This window comes from Apus apus, chromosome Z (assembly GCF_020740795.1).
Source record: "Apus apus isolate bApuApu2 chromosome Z, bApuApu2.pri.cur, whole genome shotgun sequence".
NCBI classification, from domain to species: domain Eukaryota; kingdom Metazoa; phylum Chordata; class Aves; order Apodiformes; family Apodidae; genus Apus; species Apus apus.
Genome location: NC_067312.1, coordinates 10,357,871 through 10,378,554, shown reverse-complemented (window position 1 = coordinate 10,378,554; position 20,684 = coordinate 10,357,871).

Sequence of the window (20,684 nt, the reverse complement as noted above, 5' to 3'; positions counted from 1 at the left end):
AGCTGCTCCATCAGTTGAATCATGGGTTGAATGTGCACAAGTAGGATTTGCATGGCCAGGTACCATGTCCTCCACCCAAAACCATGGCATCAAACATGACTGAATATGAACATGAGCCAGCAGTGTGCCCAGGTGGCCAAGAAGGCCAACACCATCCTGGCCTGCATCAGGAATAGCATGACCAGCAGGACCAGGGAGGTGATCCTGCTCCTCTACTCAGCCTTGGTGAGGCTGCACCTCGAGCAGTGTGTGCAGGTTTGGGCACCACAGTATAAGAAGGACATTGAGGTGCTGGAGAAGGTGCAGAGAAGGGCAAGTAGCCTGATCAGGGGTCTGGAGAACAGGTCTTATGAGGAGAGGCTGAGGGAGCTGGGGCTGCTCAGCCTGGAGAAGAGGAGGCTGAGGGGAGACCTCATTGCTCTCTACAACTACATGAGAGGAGGTTGTGGTGAGTTGAGTGTTGGCCTCTTCTCCCTGGTGACCAACGATAGGACAAGAGAAAATGTTGTCAAGTTGCTCCAGGGGAGGTTCAGATTTGATCTTAGGAAAAATTTCTTCCCAGAAAGAGTTGTGAGGCATTGGAACAGGCTGCCCAGGGAGGTGGTGGCACCATCCCTAGAGGCCTTCAAAACACAGGTGGACATGGTGTTCCAGGAGATGGTTTGGTGGTTAGGGGTTGTAGGGCAGACAGTTGGACTTGATGATCATGCGAGTCTTTTCCAGCCTTGATTCTATGATTCTGTCACTGTACACATCATTAAATTGTTTGCATTGGCCTGGCCTGATTTTGGTGCCAGCCAGCAAACCTGGGCCCAAGCTGAGAATGAGATGGCCCAGGGACTCTTCCCAAAGACAAGGGGGACACGGCCACCAGCCCCTCCGGGCGTTGGCATCCACAGTGGTGCAGCAGCTGGGCTGTCCAAGCCAGGGGATGCCCAGGCACCTGATAGGTTTTGCTGAGACCTGCTGAATGCAAGTTTAGCCCTGGCATTTCTCCTCTCCTGGTCTGCTGGCTCCCTTGTTGGAGGCCAGGGTTTCTTTTTCAGGTGTTCCCCCCTCTGAGGCCCTCCTCCCTGGTGTCTGTGCACAAGCTCTTGGCGTGACTTTCCCAAAGCACCAGCTCTGTCCCAGCTCATTAACTATACTGACAGCCCCAGCAATTCAATCCTGAAGAGGAGGAGGAAGAGGAGGAAGGCTGGAATGGGAAGAGAGGCCAAGACAAACAGCTTGAGTGTCAGAAGATGATAACTGGTGCTTGCTTGAGCAGAAACCTTCCTGCTGCCTGCTTGCTGACCTGCTCAGGGCTGTGGCTGGGGAGGGGGAGGATGCTCAGTGTGGATCTGCACCAGGGCTGAGCTGCTGCAGTGGGTGGGGGGTCCCTGCACAAGGCAGGGGCTGCAGGAGGGGCTTTACCTGTGGCAAATCAAGCTTATCCTTGGCTGGAAGCTGCCCTGATAAGGAGCACAGTGTCCTGGCCCACTTGCTTGGGAAGCTGAGAAAGGGCTTGCAATGATCTCTTGGATGTTAGCAGAAGGTTTACCTATTTCCATTGGTGTTTTGAGGGATTGCTTGGCCAACTTGCCTGTAAGAGCATGGCTGGACAGCCCATGGCTCCTATCTCTTCTGGGAGTAGAAAACATGGTGTCCTCAGAGCAATGCAGCCATTCATCACAGATCCCTGCCAGGTCCTTGTGTCCTGTGGCTCTTGAGGAGGTGGTGACCCAGGTCCCAGCTTTGCCTTTACCCCCCAGTGAATGACAGGAGGAGATGCTGTCCTGGGCCAGGTCCTGGGTGGCTGTTCCTCCTCCAGCCCTGCAGCAGCTGTCCCTTCTCCAGAGCCCAACTCCTGGAAATCTGTCAGAAGAACAGCAGGGCTCAGTACTTCATAAACTATGGAGTGATTTTTTTTTCTGTACAAAATGTCAATGATCTCTTTAGAGGGAAGGAGCCACTTTCCTTAGAGAAAGTACTGCCATGTCAAAAACCTTGAGACCCAGCCAACAGCTAGTTTCAGTCAAAAATGTTCCAAGTCCTCCCACTTCTCTTTCCCCAGCCGTGTTGCTCCAGCTCTCTGCCTACCCTCATTGCATCCTCAGGGTTTGGTGGGGCAGTCAGGATCCATTGCAGCATGATGCAGACATGTCCTCAGTGGGGCCAAGGGCAGGGATGGCTCTGGTGTGAGGTGTTCTGGAACATTGGCTCAATCACCTGCAGTCCTCTGTCCATGCCTAGGACCTGTATTTCGCATATTGTGGAACAATAAGACATTATAACTGAAAAGCTCTCATAGGGAGCTGAATAAACTGCTGGTGACTGTGCACAAGGCCAGGAAAGAAAGACAAGGCTGCATCTATGCAAACTGAACATGCTTTGAGTTGTTCCCTGACTGCTAGGTCTCATAGCTGGGATCATGAGACTACTCAGGTGTGGTGAAAGCTGTCTCAGATGCTTCCCAGGCTGCATTAAAAGGTCACAATACACAGCAGGTGCAATCTGATGGGGTCTCAGGGTCTGACCCAGAATGGGCATCCTCACCCAGGAGGTAGGATTGAAGGTTCACAGCAGAAACACCCATCTGCCCCTCTGCAGCAAGAGCTGGCACCAAAGTGAAATGCTACGCTGGCTTCATCTGGTGCCATAATAGCTCTTGCAGGGGCTTTACTGGGACTGGTTTTGACACTTGCCTCCAAAGAGATGGTGTGCAGGGGCTTCTTCTGTCCCTAACATCCCTCATGTGTTGCAAATGTTGCTTCTGGAGGGACTGGGGAGGAATCAGCTGCACCCTCCCTGCATATACCTGCAGGCAAAATGAGGAGCACCACAGGGGCTGAAAGCTGATCCCCCTCCCGTACCCCCTGCATGGCCTCTTCACCTCCCTCCCTGGTGCAGAGGCGTCCACAGGAGCTATGAACATGCCTTGGGCATGTTTTCCAGTGCAAGGACTGATTATCCTCCATGCTAGTGGTCTCCTCTGCTTAGTGCCAAGGCAAGGGGCTGCTCTCCATACGCACAGAGCCCTTGGCACCAGCCCTGGACCTAGCTGGCAGGAGCTCAGGGACTGCCTAGGTTTTTGTGAGGAGATGGGACATGTGGACAGCTGGGAAGGGTGGGAAGCCAGGTGAGGAAAAGCCCCTTTAGTCTTATCCCATTGCACTGTTTGCTCTTGCCTAACCAGTAGTATCTGTGGGTAACGGAGAGGATCCAGGTGTGGCATTTCTGCCCCTCAGGTCCCTGCTTGCTCCCCTCCCATTATATCACTGTTGCTGCTTGTACAGACACTTTCTGCTGAGATTTGTCCTGTGGGAAGATGCCTGCACCCTTGGACAGGCTGTGGGGCTTCAAGCAGGAGCTGGTGCCATGCCTGCTACCTGCCTGCAGCTGGAGTCTCCTTGGTGGCATTGCCCAGCCTGCAGCTTCATCATCTGGCTTCTTGGCTCTGATCCCTAGGACTGGAGCATGGGACAAGTCCCTGGAGCCAGAATGAGCTCAGAAGTTTCTAATACAGGGGCCCTTGTTACCACGCCAGGCTCAGCTCTGTGCTGTTTCAAGTTTCAGGTGTGAGAGCTCGCTGCAGTGTAGGCTTAGCCACGAGCCAGGCATCCCCTTGCCCAGATCCCAGGGCTCAGAGCACCCCTTGGGAAGGGAGGAGGGACCTATCCTCTCTGCCCTTGGATGCACCCATCTTCCCTTAATGAGAGCAGCAGTAAAAACTGGAGATTAAAAGGAAAACCAGGAGGGCAAGCAAATAGGAGGCTTGTCCTGCTGCCAGAATCTCTGGAAAGTACCTTCTCCAATGCTCATCCCTCCCAATGAACTGGTAGACAGTGATGACAGGCTTTGTGCCTCCTATTTCTGTGGCACTCCCCACCTCTCCCTCTAGGTAAGGTTTTCTCTGCTCCCCGTGGTGTGACCCCTGGTCAGGAGGCTGGAACTTGCCCTCCCTCCTTTTCTCTGCTGCTCTGCAACCACAGCAGACTGGCATGGCTGCACGGCAAAACAGAGCTGGGTCTGTGGGAGACTGAGGTGGGTTGGCACCACCTGGCTCAAACTGCAGCAACAGGGCCTCGAGGGGACTAAAGGAGATCAGGGAGCTCCTTTAGTTCTGCTTAGTAACAGATGGGAGGGACAACCACGGGGTGAGAACCAGGCAAGGACAGCAGCAAAGAAGAGAAGATGTTGGAGCTTCTCATGAATTTGGGAAATTGATGTGCAGCCTGAGACTGGCTGGGATCCATTAAATGCATAAGTGTGAAAAACCTTTCCTTATCCAGATTGGAAAGGGAAAGCCAGAGGATTCCTAGAACTAAGGCAGTCTCAGAGGCTCTTCCTGGGATCTTGTTCAGCTCTATCAAATGCAAACCTCTGTATGGAGGGGTTTGGCAGCTGTGCTGTGTCACTGCAGGTGTACCAGGTGTGTCAGGGCTGCTTGGCATGGTAGGTTCACCTTCTGAAGCCTTTGGTCTGCCTCTTCCACAAGCACATTCACTCTTCTCCACTTTCCCACAGAAAACAAGATCTTCTTTCTTGCAGATGTTTTGGTTGGGAAAATACCTCCTCTGCTGTGCTGTGCACTGACTGTCCCCACACTGCAAGCCCACAACTGTGTTTACATGCACATTCCTTAACTTTGTTTAAATTGTCAAGCCATGACTTTCTACTGTTTCTGAGGGGGTGACTCTCCAGAAAAGCAGCAGTTACTATCAGGAGTCTTGTGAGCTTCTCAGGTGGTCTTTGGTGAAGAAATCAAGTACTTTCCTTGAGACATCCTGCAGCTTGTATTTCCCCACCTTTTATTTAGTTGATGTGGCTTTTGGGAAGGCACCAGTCAGCTTTTACAGTGATGGATGACAGCCACTGTATTGCGAAGAGCAAAAGGAGAAGTGTCCCAGATAAGCTACAGCTACAGATTCACCCTCTTCTCACACTGCTTGGTTTCATTTCCCAGCTACTGCGCAATGCGCCAGCATCCTCCTCTGCTCCTGCCAAGGTCAGCTACCCCAGGGAGTTCCCAGTGTTGGACCCTGCAGGGCCTGTGGGTTTCACTGTGTTGAACCTTGCTGTTTCCAAAGGCTGTGTCCATACTGTTTATTGGCTCTTGGGTGAGCCTGTGGGATTTGGTTGGCGTGGACAGGGCAGCAGGTCCTGGAGATGCTGGCACTCAACTCCGCACTTCTCACTTGGGGTAGGGAGGCTCTGCCTTGTTTGTGTTGCATTGCCCCACATCTCTGCACAGACACAATGAGCAGAAGATACTCTGCAGCATGGCAGGGGATGGTGGGAGGGAAGTTGCCTCTCTGCCTTGGCCTGGTTTCAATCTAAACTGCTCACTAGCCCTGCTGCTAGCAAAGCCACTGCAGGTGGCTTGTTGCAAAAATTAGCATCGCCTGGCATGCTCGCCTGCCGTAGATCCCGTGTTTGAAACTGTGTTACTGCAGACTGAAGCAAAAAATCACCACAAACTGCTCTTCTTGAGTCAGCCTCATACCAAGAGGTGCACAGACCTCCAGCCCAACTTGGCAGCTGGCAGGGGGAGGAATGGGGGCCGTGATGCAGCCGTTGGGATGAGGACAAGGGGGTGCACCTCCTGCAACTTGCTGCTGTGGCATTCAGACTCTGTCCTTCCCTCCTGGCAGGGACAATTTTTTCCACTTATCTCTGAGCTTTGTTGAGGGAGGATTTCAGGCATTGTGAGTGATCCTGTAGTCCAGGAATTATTTAAGTCAGTCTTGGTGGTAGACGTGGTCCTGAATGGGGCAATTGCCTTCTGGAAAGGTGTGCACCCACTTAAGACAGTTGTGGAGGACAGCAGTGAGTTTGGTCAGAGGCCTGGATGACCTGGCCTCCAAGTAAAGGCTGAAAAAGCTTGAGTTTACCCGACTTCTAAGATAGGTAAGATGGTCTCCAAGGGCACAGAGGAATTTTTTACAATGTCACATAGTGACAGGATGAGGTGGAATACTTTTAAGCTGAAAGAGGGTAGATTTTTGTTAGGTATTAGGAAGAAATTCCTTTCTGTGAGGGAGAAGTTGTAGATGCCCTATCCCTTGAAGTGTTCAAGACCAGGCTGTATGGGACTTGAAGCAGCCTGGTCTAGTGGGAAGTGTCCCTGCCTATGCAGGGGGGCTGGAATGAGATGAGCTTTAAGATCTCTTTGAACCTAAACCGTTCTGTGATTCTATGATAGATCCTAAGCTCAGCTGAAGAAAGTAGATCTTGTGTGGTATCATGAGCCCTCTTTGAAGTGGAGCAGGCTGTGCAGACACTAATAGTGGAGTGTGAACCATCAGCACTGAAAAATAATGTCCTTATTATGCTGTCACCATCTGCACCATGTACTGGTGTGCTCCTGGCAATGCCCTGGCAGCCTTGGCTCTGTTTCACTAGCATAATTTGAGTTTGGGTTTGATAAAGCAGGAAAGCAACCTAAAGTGAGTAAAGAAAAAAGCTCTTCAGGGCAAATGTGAAGCCAAAAAGTTTAACAACAAAAGCCTTTTGAAAGCAGCTGTGGAGCTTTGCTCTGAGATAAATAAAGGTTGATTTGAAGCTGGAGAGCTGGCTGGCAGGACACGCTGTTCCCGACTTGCCAAACACTTCCTGGACCACCTGTCCTTGCAGGGCTGGGTTCCCTGCAGAGCTGCCATGGTGCTGCACGCTCCACTGGCATGGCTGGGTGTATTGCCAGGATCCTGATGCTCAACACCTGGGCTTGGAGCAGGGGCAGTGCTCATGGTGTCATGGGGAGGGGGAAGCCCTTGAAAGGTCCTTTCTTTCTCTGTAGAGCTAAGAGAGCTGGAGACCCTTCCATCTGGTGTTTTATCCTCACCCTTGTGAGGTTTTGAGGGGTTTTGAGTGGGAGGCAGCTGTGAGAGTTTGGCTGGCAGGTGATGTACACTGCCTGGCCCCCTGTGTAGTACCAGAGGGAGTCTGTGGTTTTGGGTTGGTGGAAGGTCTGAAGCATCTTAGTGAAGTGAGTTTTAGCCAGAGTGGGCCCTAAATTGTCTGTGGTCAGTGCTTCAGCAGGATGAGAAAAGGCTCAAGCAGAAAACATCTGGAACAAGATCAGAAGCCAGACATGCTCCTAAACAAAGGAGGTACATGGCCTTAGAAGAGAAAACAGACATGCAAATGGATATGGAGGGGGCCAAAAGCAAGTTGGGTTTCTCTGGATCTCATTTGTCTTCTTTGTGCTGCAGCAGTCTAAAGTAAATGCTGGGGAGGTGTTGTGTGCCAGAACATGCCGAGGCCCATACATCACTGGCTGTGCTGGCAGCTGGGACAAGTCCATGACGAGCAGAAGCTCCCAGCTGTCCAGAGAGGTTCTGCCTCATTTCCATCATCAGTTTTTGAGCCTGCAGCCTTTCCCGTACTCCATGCAGGCCAATGCAAGGAGATAACTTCTAGCAGGGCATTAACCCCTGCAGATGTGACCCTGAGGTGCTTCTCTGCAAGAGCTCTGGCTGAGCTACAGGAGGGTCGTTGCTCTGTCTGCTCCCAGAATCCCTTCATCTTAGTCTGGGAAGAAATTCCTGCTGGTCCTGACCTTGTCCCTTGTAGAGTATTTCTGGTTGCACTTACACTAGACTTCTGGATCAGTACTTTCCAGCCTGAACAGTCCAAATCTGCTCCACATTGCTGCTTCTTTTCCAGAAGCTACTCTCCTGTCCTGGACAGTGCGTATGAAGATGGAGGGCAGGTAGTTCTGCAATGATTTTATACAGATCTGCTACGAAGGGCTTTCTCTGAAAGCCAGGAGATCAAGGCTGGTTACAGCTCTGGTATGAAGGGACTCTGCAGCTCCATGCCACTCTTGTATGGGCCATCAGGCATAGCACAGGCAAAGGGTCAAACGTAGAAATTCCCAAGTGAAACTTTTTCCCAGCTGCTTGCAAAGGGAGCTGGAAAAGGCCACAGTGGCTGGGTCTTTGGGGGCTTCCCCATGGATCAAATGGGTCTGTGCTGCCCTAAAGGCAGCATCTTATATCCCAGCTTTCCTGTTAGATACTTTTGTCCAAGGATTTCCAGGCAGAGGGTGACCAGGGCCAGGAAAAAACAATCAAAGAGAGTAAAGCTGGAGTCTGCGGGGGCAGAGCTGCCAGGAGTGTAAAGGCAGCACAGGGCAGGGCAGCTGGAGAAGTCTCTGAAGCAAGTAAGAAGTACCAGTCTGGTATTTCTACCACGGTAGAGCAGCAAAGAGTATAAAGTCTCTGGCTGGGTCTTCTGTGTCTGATAAGGCATCCTGGCTCCATGCCCTGCAGGGGCATGACTTGTCGTAGATTCTTTTTTACAGGAAAGATTGCAGAAAGTAATCAGGACAGCAGTGAGAAGAATGTGAAAAGAAAAAGCAGTCAGATCTTTCCCTCAGGCAATTCCAAGCAGTCACAGTGTTAGCTGAGTTCCTAAACTGCATAGGGAAGCTTTTGGGAGATCCCGGTCAGCAGGTCCAGGACTTCTCATCTACAGTTTGGGAGTATAGTGTTGAAGCTTGATAAGCCCCTGAGCTGCCCTCCACTCTCCCAGTGCTACCACAGTCCCCTTAGAAGTGCACCGCTCTCCCTGAAAATCCTGGAGGTTTTTTAAAGCCTCCTCCTGCTTCAGGGAGGCTGACCCAGGACCCTCCTTCAACTTAGGTTAAAAACATCTTCCTCGCAGCTTGTTCCACCATTTCCAGGACCAACCCAGCCTGACACAAGCTGTGTCCATCCCCAAAATGATCAGGTTGAAAGTTTAAAGCAAACGGGAGCACCCTTTTCACAGACTCTGTAGACAAGTCATGGAAATCAGGGTGCTGGAGGGGCTCATCCAGGGGCTGGGCAAATCCACCATGGGTGGGTGCACATGTGTTCCACACAAAATCCTTCTGGGGAAACTCCTATCCTAGTGATTCCTGGGTGCTAGGAGAGGGTGGCAGGAAAAGATTATTCTGATTTTCTCTGTTTTGTGTGCTTTTTCTTATGTGTTTAGGAGTATTCACTCAGTATCTATTACATCCACTTACTCTTTTAAGGTATCTTGCCACTCCTCTGAGTTATCAGAGTGTAATTATCCCACTGCCACGTTTCGTGTTGATGTCCTACAACCATTCCCACAAGGTCCCAGGATGGTTCTCCCATGGACTGAGCCCCATAGTGGCTGCCTTTTCCAAACACCCTACTTGCTGTATCAAGACTGGGATGAGGGCTACAGGCAGATGCTCTTCACCCCCTCCAACCCTTCACCAAAAAGGTTGTCAGGCACTGGAACAGGCTGCAGTGGGGAATGGTGGAGTCACCATCCCTTGGTGGTATTTCAAAGACATGTAGATGTGGTGCTGAGAGACATGGTTTAGTGGTGACCTTGACAGTGTTGGGCTGATGGTCGGACTTGATGATCTTAAAGGTCTTTTCCAGCCTAAATGATTCTGTGATTCTATGAACGTGTTCCCAGAAGGTCTTCAGCTACCCAGCATTTCTTACATCCTGAGGAAGCGGCTGCAGATGCAGGTCCTTTGACCTCCTGTCCTGCAGGAACAAGAACTCTCCTGGCTCCCTGCCCTAGCAGTGCTTAACCAAATGCCCTTCCCTCCCTGAAAAACCCCAGTGGGCAGAAAAAGGCAGCCACCCACCAGGAAGGAGAAGGAAGGCACTGCTGAGCCTCTTCTTGTCTTTGTTTGGGCAGGCCAAGTCCAAGGCTAGCCGTGACACAGAGCTGTTCCTGGCTGTGGGTGTCTGCCAGCACATCCCGGAGACCCACAGGAACTGGTAGCAGAGAAAAACAAGCTGGAGAGGACTTTGCCTGAGGGTATCTAGGATAGCCCATGGCTCAGGACATGATGCATGAGGTTGGGCTGTCTTTTTCTGTGCTCCTTGTGCCATTCTCTGCTCCTTACAGCAGGGTCTTGGCTGCTGAGGGAGACTGGTGAGGTCAGGTCTGGTAGAGCATTTGTGAGCAGCCTGGACCACTTCTGGTGCTGACTATGGAGTGAAAACTGCTGATGGGTCACTCCGACACATTTTAGGTATTTTGTGGTTTGGTGTTTTGTTTTGTTTTGTTTGTTTGCTTGATTTTTTTTTGTTGTTTTATTTTTAGATTTAAAAAGAGAGTCACTTCTGGGGACAAGGATGCTTGGGATCAACATGACAAGCATCAGAGGTGGGCACATAGTAAGGGGCTGCTCTGAGAGATGCCTGCCCTCCACCTTTTGCAGCAACAGTGGCTGCATCCCAAACATCATTTCTGGAGAGGCAAGAGGTCACCTTGTGGAAAGACACTTCCTGTCACCAGCTCATCCCATGATGGAGGATCAGCTCCAGCAGAGCAGATTGCCACCTGCTGTGTTAGAGACTTTATTTGATTTCTGCATGACTTGGACAGGTGTACATGGCTGGCATGTCCCTATGGTTCAAATGTTGATGCCCCTTGCAGCATGCAGGAAGCCCAGGCTGTGGTGCTGAGTGCTGGCAGTGGCCATGGCAGATGTTTCAGCACTTTGTTTCCCTCTCTGCTGTTCTTAAGTCCCAGGAGAAGACAACAACTCTCTTGCAGGCCAGCGGAGCCCTTCTTTGGTCATGCAACAGCTGTCTTTGTTGGAGACACTATCTCAAGGACACTCTGATGTGCTGGGATGGGTCCACAAGCCCTACTCCCTGCAGCTCCCTTCTCAGACTAAGACAGAGAAAGGAGAAAGCAGTTCCCAACCTCCATCAGCACCAGCAATGGCTGCAGAGAGGCAGAGGGAGCTGAGCATGGGAGACCTCCATGTTTGTCCTGCTGCTCATGGTAAAAGAGCTTGCATAGCACACAGCAAGTGTGGGGTGGGAAGCTAAAACCTCCATCCTGGCTACTCTTTTTAAATGGTACATGTGAGCCTGCATTGGTTCAGAGCTGACATCACATCAGTGCACCAGACATTCCCCAGTGCCATTCCCTGGGTTCACCCTTGCTGACAGCCTGAAAATACACCTCTCCCTCTCAGTGTTCCTGGCTGGTTGTCAGTAGGTTGTGCACAGCCCATTGTACCCATGTGAGGACTCTGAAAGCCACCTGGTTTTCAGCCAGGGATGGGCCACTGCTAGCTCTCCCAGCCTGCAGCGAGTGCATGCCAGTGAATACTTCCCAGCTAATCAACGATGTTTTCCACTGAGCTTTGAGCTGTGCACAGCTGATGTCTCACACCAGTGCCATTTACCTCCGCAGCAAAACAAGCTCCTGATTATGCAGCAGTAGATTAGAGGGTTTTTAATACTTTTATTTAGTACAAGATACACAAACTCAGCCTGGTAACTGTCTTCAAGGAGAAAAGAGATTGAAGGTAAATCTAAATGATCAAGGGAGATCTCAGTGCTTTATCCCCCTTTTTACAATCTCCTCAGGTTTGCAGATTATGCAGCCCTGGGGCCATTTGCATAAATATTCACAGCGATATAATGAAGGTTCATATCCTTGAAGGAACACCTGCAACCCTCATGTCTCAACGTTGCCCTCTCTCTTCTTGCATTGCCGATGCTCATTTGTCCTTCCCTGCCAGTGGATTGGGTGGCAGCAAGCAGAGGATCAGTGGTGGTTGCAACGTCTCAGTGAAGCTGCCCTTGTCAAAGCTGAGGAGCACAGGAGAGATGTATGACACTGAAAGTCCGGATCCTAGGGACACGAGGAGGCTGGGGAGTGAAACTGAGCAGGGCAGCACCCCCTCTTTGCACCCTGTGGGATTTCTGCGGCTGCTGGGTACCCAGCCTCCTTGTGTGCAATTGCCTGGTATTGACTTCTTTCGATTTTCTGCACCCCAGCTGCTCCTTGAGGAGGGGCACGGGGGTTATCATACCAGGGGAATCACAGTAGTGGTCACCGTGGGCTGATCTGGAGCCTGTGAGAAAGGAACTTGCACTTCCCTTTGCAGCCAGTAGCCCAGCCAAGGCACTGGATCCTTTCTGGGTTTGTTTTCTGTGAAGGGGCTGCCTTCAGGAGGAAATGAAACATAACACTTGAGGCTCCGGTGCTCTTCCCTGGGCTGCAGACCGCCCCGAGTCCCGGTCGGCTCCCGAGCCTCCTATGGGTTTCCAGCCCTGCAGGGCAGGGAGCGCTATAGCCGGGAAGCAGGTCTGCAGATCACCTGTCAGGTCTTCACTATGAACCCTCATGCCACAGCTGAGGAACTGCTGCATTTAAAGGATCGTGATGGTCGATAAAGAGGCTATGGGCCTGGACCAGAGCCAAAGTGTTTATGCAAGAGGAATAGGCAAACAGCTAGAAACCCAGAGGCTGATAACCCAGGATCTGAGCACCAACAATGCCAGATCCTTTGTCTTTCCTCCACTCTGAGGCTCCCATCTCTGCTGGCTTCTGCTCCTTGTCAGGCCACAGCAGGCTGCCATCCCAGCAGGAGAGGCACACCAGTTGTACCCTGCTTCCTCCCATGTCTATCCTCCCAATGGGCAGCTACCTTTAGTCATGATACAGGCAGGAGTCTGAACTTGTCACCTGTTCCAGTGGCCCCTGAAGACATAGGGGTGCCCACTGCAGGGCATCAGGGCTGTGTGGGTTACAGGAAGTGAAGTAAATGTCCCCTCGTGCTGGAACACCCTTAACACTGCTCCTGGCAGGTTTTGGCCCAGGTCAACTAGCATGGGCAGTTGACCCCAAGGGCAGGCAACATTCCCAACGGGCAGACAATGAGGGTGAAGAAAGTTTAATAGTGAAGAGGCTGGCTGTCACATGCCTGTTGGCCCAGGGGCACACAGCAGTCCCTAACAGAGCTGATTTCCAAGCACAGATGTAATTGGAGGGTCTCTGCTCTTCTGGGCAGTCTTGGGTGTTTGTTTCTGGGTGATGTTTCTACTGGGGCTTTTAGTGTCATGGCAGGTTATTGTCTTTACCCTCCTTGGAGAGCAAGGTCAGCTGGGTCTGGAGAGGCTCATCCCTCAGCTCTGCACACAGCAAAAACATTTCTTCTCAGATACCCTGCACACTAATACCTCTCATCATGCTGGGGGATGTGAACTGGCACAAAGGGAATTCACAGCCCTGCAGCAGTGCTTTTGCCTCTCACAACACTGTCCCACACCGTGCTTGTGGCCAAGGTTCTGTGAAAGTTGAGACAGAGAAAGCTGCAGGTCCTTACCCAGAGTAGCTTGGTGCAGCTCCACCAGTTTCTGAAGCACTGGCTGCTTCATGCCTAGAGGATGTTCTCACCTGGCAGCACCAGATGTGGGATGAGGATGGTGTCACCCTGGCAGGAGGAGACATAGCTCCGGAGCCTCTGGCTTGCTGCTTAGCTTGGGACTAATTGGCATCAACAGGAAAGCAGGGATCTGAGACAGGTGGAAAAGCAAGGCTGGGGTGTAAGGAGGAGCCTGCTGCCCATGGCAGCCTGTCCCTGTTTAGAGATGCCATGCAGAGGCAGGAAGCATTTGGTGAAAACCATCCAGGATTAAAGACATAGAACCTTGAGCTTACAGGGAAGAGCCAGAACCACTCCCAAGACTTGGACTGTAAAGGTGGAACTAGGCACATGCCAAGGCAGAGATATGACAACCTGAGGCAAGGGGACTTGACTTGTTCATCCTTTGGTGTCCCAGTGTTTTGATTTTATGTTTGTTTTGTATTTTTTGTGGTTTTGTTTTGTTTGTTTTGTGTTGGTGTGTCTTTTTTTCCTGGGTGGACAGTTGGACTAGGTGATCTTAAGGGTCTTTTCCAACCATGATGACTTTGTGATGCTGTGACTCTGTCACCTGCAGCTCTGCTGCCTTCAGAGGCTGTGAGGCAAAGGGATGGGGGAGCCTGAAGCCACAGCAGTGCACTAGAGAGCACACCACCCAGTCCATCACTGCTTCTGCCCTGATCCCGTGTCCCCAGGTGTCAGCACAGGCCAACACAAGGGCTGGCAGGGAGCCCAGCTATGTCAGAGGGGGCCAGAAGGGCTTTCTACTTGCTCTGTTCATGGTTCAGTGCCTACCCTGGTGGGCGAGTTGCTAGCTGCCCTGAGCCACACACTGCAGATGGGTTCCTGACAGCTCCCTTGGTTTCTGTTTCCCAGTCACCCTCTTCCTTTCATTTTCCACATTTTTCTCTTTGACTGCAAAAAACCCCTAGAGGGACTTCCCAGCCCTCATGGAGGGAGAGGCAATAAACCCTTCCTGAAGGAAGTGGCCAGGATGCCTGAAGGACCCTTCTCACCAAGTGTAAATGATATCACACAACGTGCCTGGGCAGGAAACGTTGGAGGCAGCAAGGGCAGAGGATGCTGCCAGGAGCAAGGCTGCTGAGAGCTTCATGGAGGAAATACAGCTGCAGCTCTTAGCTAGTTAACACTCTGTGGATGTCTGCCACTGGGAACCTGACTGTTAGGGTTCCCTGGTGCTCCTGTCCAGGAATTGCTGTGCTCTGGAGCCAGGTGGCATGCTGTTGAATGGCCAAGAGTTCCTTAGAGAGGACTACGAGGAGTGCTTTGAGCTGGATGCTTTACTTCTGCAGGTCCGCACTGGAGGTGACTGCCATCCCCTCTAGCCACCCTGAAGTGTTTCAGAAATAAAATCCTCCCTTTAAAAGTCTGTTTAAAAGTCTGTTGCCTTTCTCCTGGTGAAGCTGCCTACACAATGGTTTGGGGGGGTCTGCAGGAAGATCTGCAGTTGTGGTCTTCACCCTTGGCTGGTGCTGGGAGCTGCTGGTCCAATAGTGGCTGAGGTCATACCCTTCCACAGACCCTCTTCTCCACACAGGACAGGCACAGATGAGATAGCACATTTATCTCTTCATATTGTCTAATTGGCTTGATTTGTCAATACTAAACATTTGCCATCCACAGTTAGCTCCTTTATTATCTGTGACACAACATGTTTAACCACACAGCAATACTGTAGCAGTGCCTGAGCCAGAGGCAAACACTCAGAAAACTTCTTGCACAAGGTTAATACACACATAATGAGAAAATCTGGGGCTGAAGTCAAACAAATATACACAGGCCTGGAGATACATCTGAGCTGGCAGAAGATCTTAGGCAAGTGTGCACATCCACCTGCACAGCCTTCATGGCTTTCTCCATTATTTATACCCAGCATAATGGCTTGCCTGTGGATCTGGAGGCTTGAGAGAAGGAATGAGCACACATTTAGCTTGCAAACCACAGTGTAATTAATTCCCAGTGAAGCATCTGGGATTCAGTTTGTGGCTGTGGAGGTTCCAGGTGCTACCCAGGATTAACTAGGTGCCTCTCCTGCATGTCTGGGGTGCTCAGCCCCACCAGCACAGGGTGAGGGATGGGTCTTCCACGACCAGGAAGAAACCAGGGAGGTGGGAAAGGAAAACAATTTAAGAAGCAACAGAGCAAAAAAGATGAGGAGCATAGAGGGGGTTCCTGCTGACCCCAGCCGCACTCCTGAGCAGCTTCAGGCACTTAACTCCCCACGGCTTTGCCCTGAGGAAGTTTTCTGAGCGTCTTCTCCCAGGGAAGGCTTTTAATTCCTCGAGAGGCTGTTTTGAAAGCAAGGTTTGCCATCTAGTGGAAAAATAGGGTCTGGGCATCCCTCTCGCCTGCAGAAGGATGGCGCTTGTGGTTGTTTTGGCCGGAGTTGGGCGTCATGGTCCCCCTGGCCCATAACTGGGCAGCAGGTCTCAGCACCAGCAGGGAGCTGGGGGGAGGAGAGAAACTGGGAGAGGTGGTGCAGGCTCAGTTTCCTGCAGGCACCTCACCGGGCTCTTTGCAACCAGCCATGGCTGTCTGTCTGAGGGTGGATGCACAGCCCAAGCCCTTGGAGCGGTCCCTGGCTGAGCTGGTGCCCAGCATCAGTGGGGAGCTGAAAGTGGTGGAGTAGGAAGAGAAAGCACTGTGACCTGGATAAATGGTGCTTTCCAGGTCAGCATCCCCCCAGGGGTCATGCCTTTCAGGTCAGCATGCCCCTGGAGATTGGTGCCTTCCAGGCTGGCATCCTGCCAGGCATTACTGTCTTCCAGGTCCACATTCTCCTGGGCATCAGTGCTTTCCAGGTTGGCACCCCCAGCATTCTCCTGGCAAGCAGCATCCTTCCAGGTCAGCATCCTCTCTGGCATCAGTTCATTCCAAGTCATCATCTTCCCAGGTATTGCTGCTTTCCACCTCAGCGTCCCCCCCGTGATCACTGCCTTGCAGGTCAGCAGATCCTCCTGGGGATTAGTCAGTTATTCCCTAGGAGATTCCAGGTGTAGACACAGACCTCGCGATTTTAGCATCTCACCTCCTCCAGATCCATTAGCACAGAGATGACTATGCCAGTGGCCAGCATGTATGTGGAGCTCAGCTGGATGGAGCTCTTTGTGTGCTGGGAGAGCCCTGTGTGTTGTAACCCCGCAAAGCCACATGAGACTCCCAGAGTCTCACATTTAACTCTGGCCCATCATTTTCAGGATGCAGAGAAAGGCCCTGCTGTACACAGCTGCCTGTCTGCCCAGAGCCTGCTCTGAGCAATCCTGGAACCCCAGGGAGCACTGGAGTCTCCCAGCTGGCTGAGGAGCTGCTGCACAGTGCTGGCCTGTGCTGTCCATAACCTCTCTTTACTTGGTTTGCCCTTGCAGATGAAGCAAGTGATGTGGCAGGGAACACAAGGGACCACAAGGTGCAGCTGGTGGGAGGAGAGCAGGCAGAAAGGCTCCCTGTCCCTCCCCGGGGAAGCTTCCAAAGTGTGGCCTGCAATGTTTCAGGCCCCACAGCTCTGTAGGCAGCTGGAGGAGAAGATGAAGTTTCTGTCACAGGGAAGAGAGCAGATCTTCTCCTCTGAGAAAGTGCTATGGCACCATCAAGGAGATACGGTGATGCTGCACAGTGGAGGAGATGTGTGCATGGGGAAGATGCAGTGGGCACTGCTGCAAAAAGAGGTATGACTGCTTGTGTCGCCCCGTGCCACCACTTTGGTGACAGGCACACGAAACACTGGGAAGTCTTTCTTGGACAACAGAACTGTTTCCAAGGAGGAAAAGGAAAAAAAAAAAAAAAAAAGCCGACTGGAAAGTTATGGGCAGGGTGAGCTCATCCAAAGAGCTGTGGCTGCTTTGAGGAGGGAGCAGCCATTTCCTCAGAGCATCACGAGCAGCAGTGCTGGGGTGCAGCTGGCTTTGGCCTCCCAGCATCCCTGTGGCCACACTCTTGGTGTGTCCTGACCATGAAAGACCAAAAGTCCCTGAAGGCAGGGAAGGAACCAGCCCCAGCAAGCAAAGAAAGAAACAACCCATTCCTGTGGGGAGAAGCCTATAATGGAGCAGCAAGAAAAGATGTCCTGGGCCTCTCCCCCTCTCCACATCTGTTCGGGTGCTGGCACATCTGGTCTGGCAGGTGATGTCTCCCTTTCTCTCTCTCAGGAATGAGTGGATGATGGGCAAGGAGTATGCAGGCCTGTGGCAGCTAGAAAGAGAGGCAGATGAAGAAGAGAGGGGTACAGGTGATCTCAGGGATCTCCAGCATGCTGGGCACTTGAACCCTCTAGGAAGACCCCAGGCAATGGTATCCCACATGCAGGTGAGATGAAAGCTATGGGCAGGATGAATGCTCAGCACTGGGCTTGTAAAGCACTTGTGTTTGGATTCACTGTGTCCCTGGGGCAGGATCCCTGCTGCTTCTCCGCTCCCCATGCCTGCACAACATGAGATAGGAGCAGCTCCTGAAGGAGGTGCAGTTCCTCCTGAAGTGCCTTAGTCTCTCCCTCTGACACCCTTGGACCTGAACTGGTAACAATCCAGGCTCTGTCTCCTCATGTCAGCTGTGATGCCACTTCCATGGGGGCTGGGTGTGTGGGTCACACCTGGGACTCGTTCCCAAATACCATCCTTGCTCTGCCCATGGGCCTCCCTTCAGCAGCCTCACACACTTGGCCTCCCAGCCATCTTCACGCTAGCCCCCGTGTAATGAGCACCACTGATACTTAGGGTGGTATTTGGGTGTCCAAGCTGCCTATCCATCCATCTATACTTCCTCCCTCTGCCAACTGATCCATCTGCATTGCTCCTTCCCTCAATCCACGCATCCTTCCCTCGCTGCTTAACCACTGGCTGTATATGTACCATTTCCTTTCTCCCTCACCTTGTGACGCATACATGTTTCATGTCCCTGTGGCCTCCACAATCTGCTGGAGCTGCTTTTACTTCTTTCCTTGGCTCAGGATGTGGTGGAAAAGGGAGCAGGAGCAGCCATTAGAGGTAAGCTGAGACTGTTTTGGTTCACGGTTCTGTGCAACTCGCCTCCTCCCCTGCAAAATGCGGGCTGATCCTGGCAGCAAGGCAGGGAGAGGAGGGGGCTGTGCTTGAGGGTCAGCCCAGATATTTGGCAGGGTTGGTGGCAGTCAAGCAGCCCAGGCACCACTGCACAACACTCCACAACCAGTGCCCTGCTGCAAAGGCTTTTACCCTGGCGATTGCTTTCCTAAACAATCCCTACAGACAGCTGGGCAGTTGGTGTACCCCAGACCCTGCCCAAGAGATGCTCTGGATGGGGCCACCCTGTGCTGGGTGGTGACATGGAGATAGACCTTTCTGCACCTTGGTGTTGGGGACCTTCCCTGGTGTGTAGCTTTGCCTGATGAAGTTTTGTACCTCCAGCAGGACTGGGAACATATTCTCCTGCGCTTTTCTGCTGGGCTTGGGTTGGTCCTCGTCCCATGCCAGGGAATTGGACTCATTCCTGTTCCTCATGGAGGCAGCCCACAGGCTATTTTGATCTGGCACAGCCTCAGCATCCTCAGGCCTGTTTTGCACCAGCTCCCCAAGCGATCTTGGCTCATCATTGGCCCTGGGGAGGGTGGGATACAGCAGCAAGGCGAGTTTGGAAGTGTCTCTGGCTACTCCGGGCAGGGTGCGTCCAGGGAGGGCTCAAGCCTGCAGCAGGAAACCTCTGAAGAGCCCGAGTCCTGGAGGAAGTGCCCTGGCCCCGCAGTGGGACAGGGAGGTGCCAGCACTGGGACTGCTCTCATGGTCCCTTCCTGTTTTTCTTCTCCACAGCGTGAAGGCAAAGTTGACTTTGGCATCTGGAGCCCTCTCCTTTATCCCAGATGGCTGCTCACTCCAGCCCTCCCCTTGCATCTTCACTGGCCCACTGGAGAGCCCTGTTCACCCATGTCCAGTGCCAGAGCATCCTCCCCCTGGCAGCTGGGAGTGCAGTAGCCAGTACCAAGCATCTTTCGTCCCCCAAACACTGACCTTGCTGCTTCCTTGGAGTCCTTGATGCCTGTGTCACACACTTACAGGCTGCTGAGGCAGGGAGCTGAGACACAAGACAGCCCAGCAGGCAGCTGCAGTGCAGGGAGGACTTCATGGTGGTAAGACCTCTCACCTACTCTCAGTCTCTTCAGCTGCCAAATGCCATCTCTAAAGCTTCCATCAGAGAGGAAAAGGGTCACCTTCCATGGTCAAAGACAGCAGGGTAGAGTGATGAGGAGCAGATATGCATCTCCTGCACTCAAGCTGTGTCACCAGAACTGGTTGTCCCTAGAACTGCCCAGAACTGGATGTCCCTACCACCAAGTCAGGCAAGCTCTAACTAAGGAAGGGGTCAGAGGGCTTTGCACATGGGGATAGAAGGGCTATGGGTCTCCTCTGCCTGTCATTTTCATCTACCCACCTGAGCTGCACAAAGCAGACACGTTGCTGTGTGGATGAGCAAGGCTTCAGTGGTCTCTACTCCCCCCGGCCAGCAGCAATCCCCTTCTATTTGGAGCAAGCCTGGACCTGCCGGAATTTATAAGCAGGCATGATAGGGGAACAAGAGCTATTGGCTCACACTCACTTCCATTTTCTGGCTGTTGTGCTCCTCTATTTTGAGCAGGCAACAGCCTCTAAACCAGCACCAGGTGCCAGGAAACCACTCAGCTCAGTTTGCAAGTGCTGGAGCCACGGCTATGGGATGGACATCACCCATGTTCAACAGCATTCTGTGGAAAACAACAGCTCTGATTCCCCCCACAGTGGCAGGAAAGTGGGATCTGGTGGTGGCAAGAGCAGTTTCCGAGTGGAAAGGGTTGCCTGTGCCATGCTGGTGACCAAGTGAGACAAGGGTGACCATGATGCATCAGAAGGGGTGCTGGCTGGGTTGGATGCTGGGGACCAGAGTCCATAAGGTGATGGCAGTGTGATACAAGTGGAGTTGGCAAGTTCTGGGATGCATGTGGGAGAGGGAATGTGGCTGTTGGTCCCAGAAGCCCAGCCAGAATGTGGGTCCTTACATCTCCCCAGCCTGGTGACCTGCCTTACTTGCTCTGTAGAGAGCTCTGCTCCTGTCACCCCTGAGTAGCACACTGGAGAAGGAGGCCTGACACCCATCTGCCCCACCCAGGGTGAGTGTGCTCAGCAGGGGCAGTGAGGGGATGGAAGCCCACAAAGCCAAACACCAGCATGGGTGGCCCATGTGCCCCTCACACCTGGAGTGGAGCGCAGGGGCACACAGGAAGGACAGAGGGTCCGTGCACACGTGAACATGTCAAAGGGCACAGCCCTGCCTGCCTTCCCTCCAACACAGTCCCTATAAAGACCCTTTTGGGATGTTCCTCCCCTCCAGGCCACTCTGCACCCCAGGTTCAAGGGCAGCCTGGGGGTCCAGCCGGGAGTGACACATCTCCCTGGCAGGGCAGGCGCAGGGACTCAGCCCACGCTGGCTGTGCTCCCTGTCAGGCTGCTGCCTGACTTTCCACCCAGCCCCATCTGGATCTCATCGGGCCGCTGGCGCTGAGCACCGGGGTCGGGAGGTGCCAACACATGGA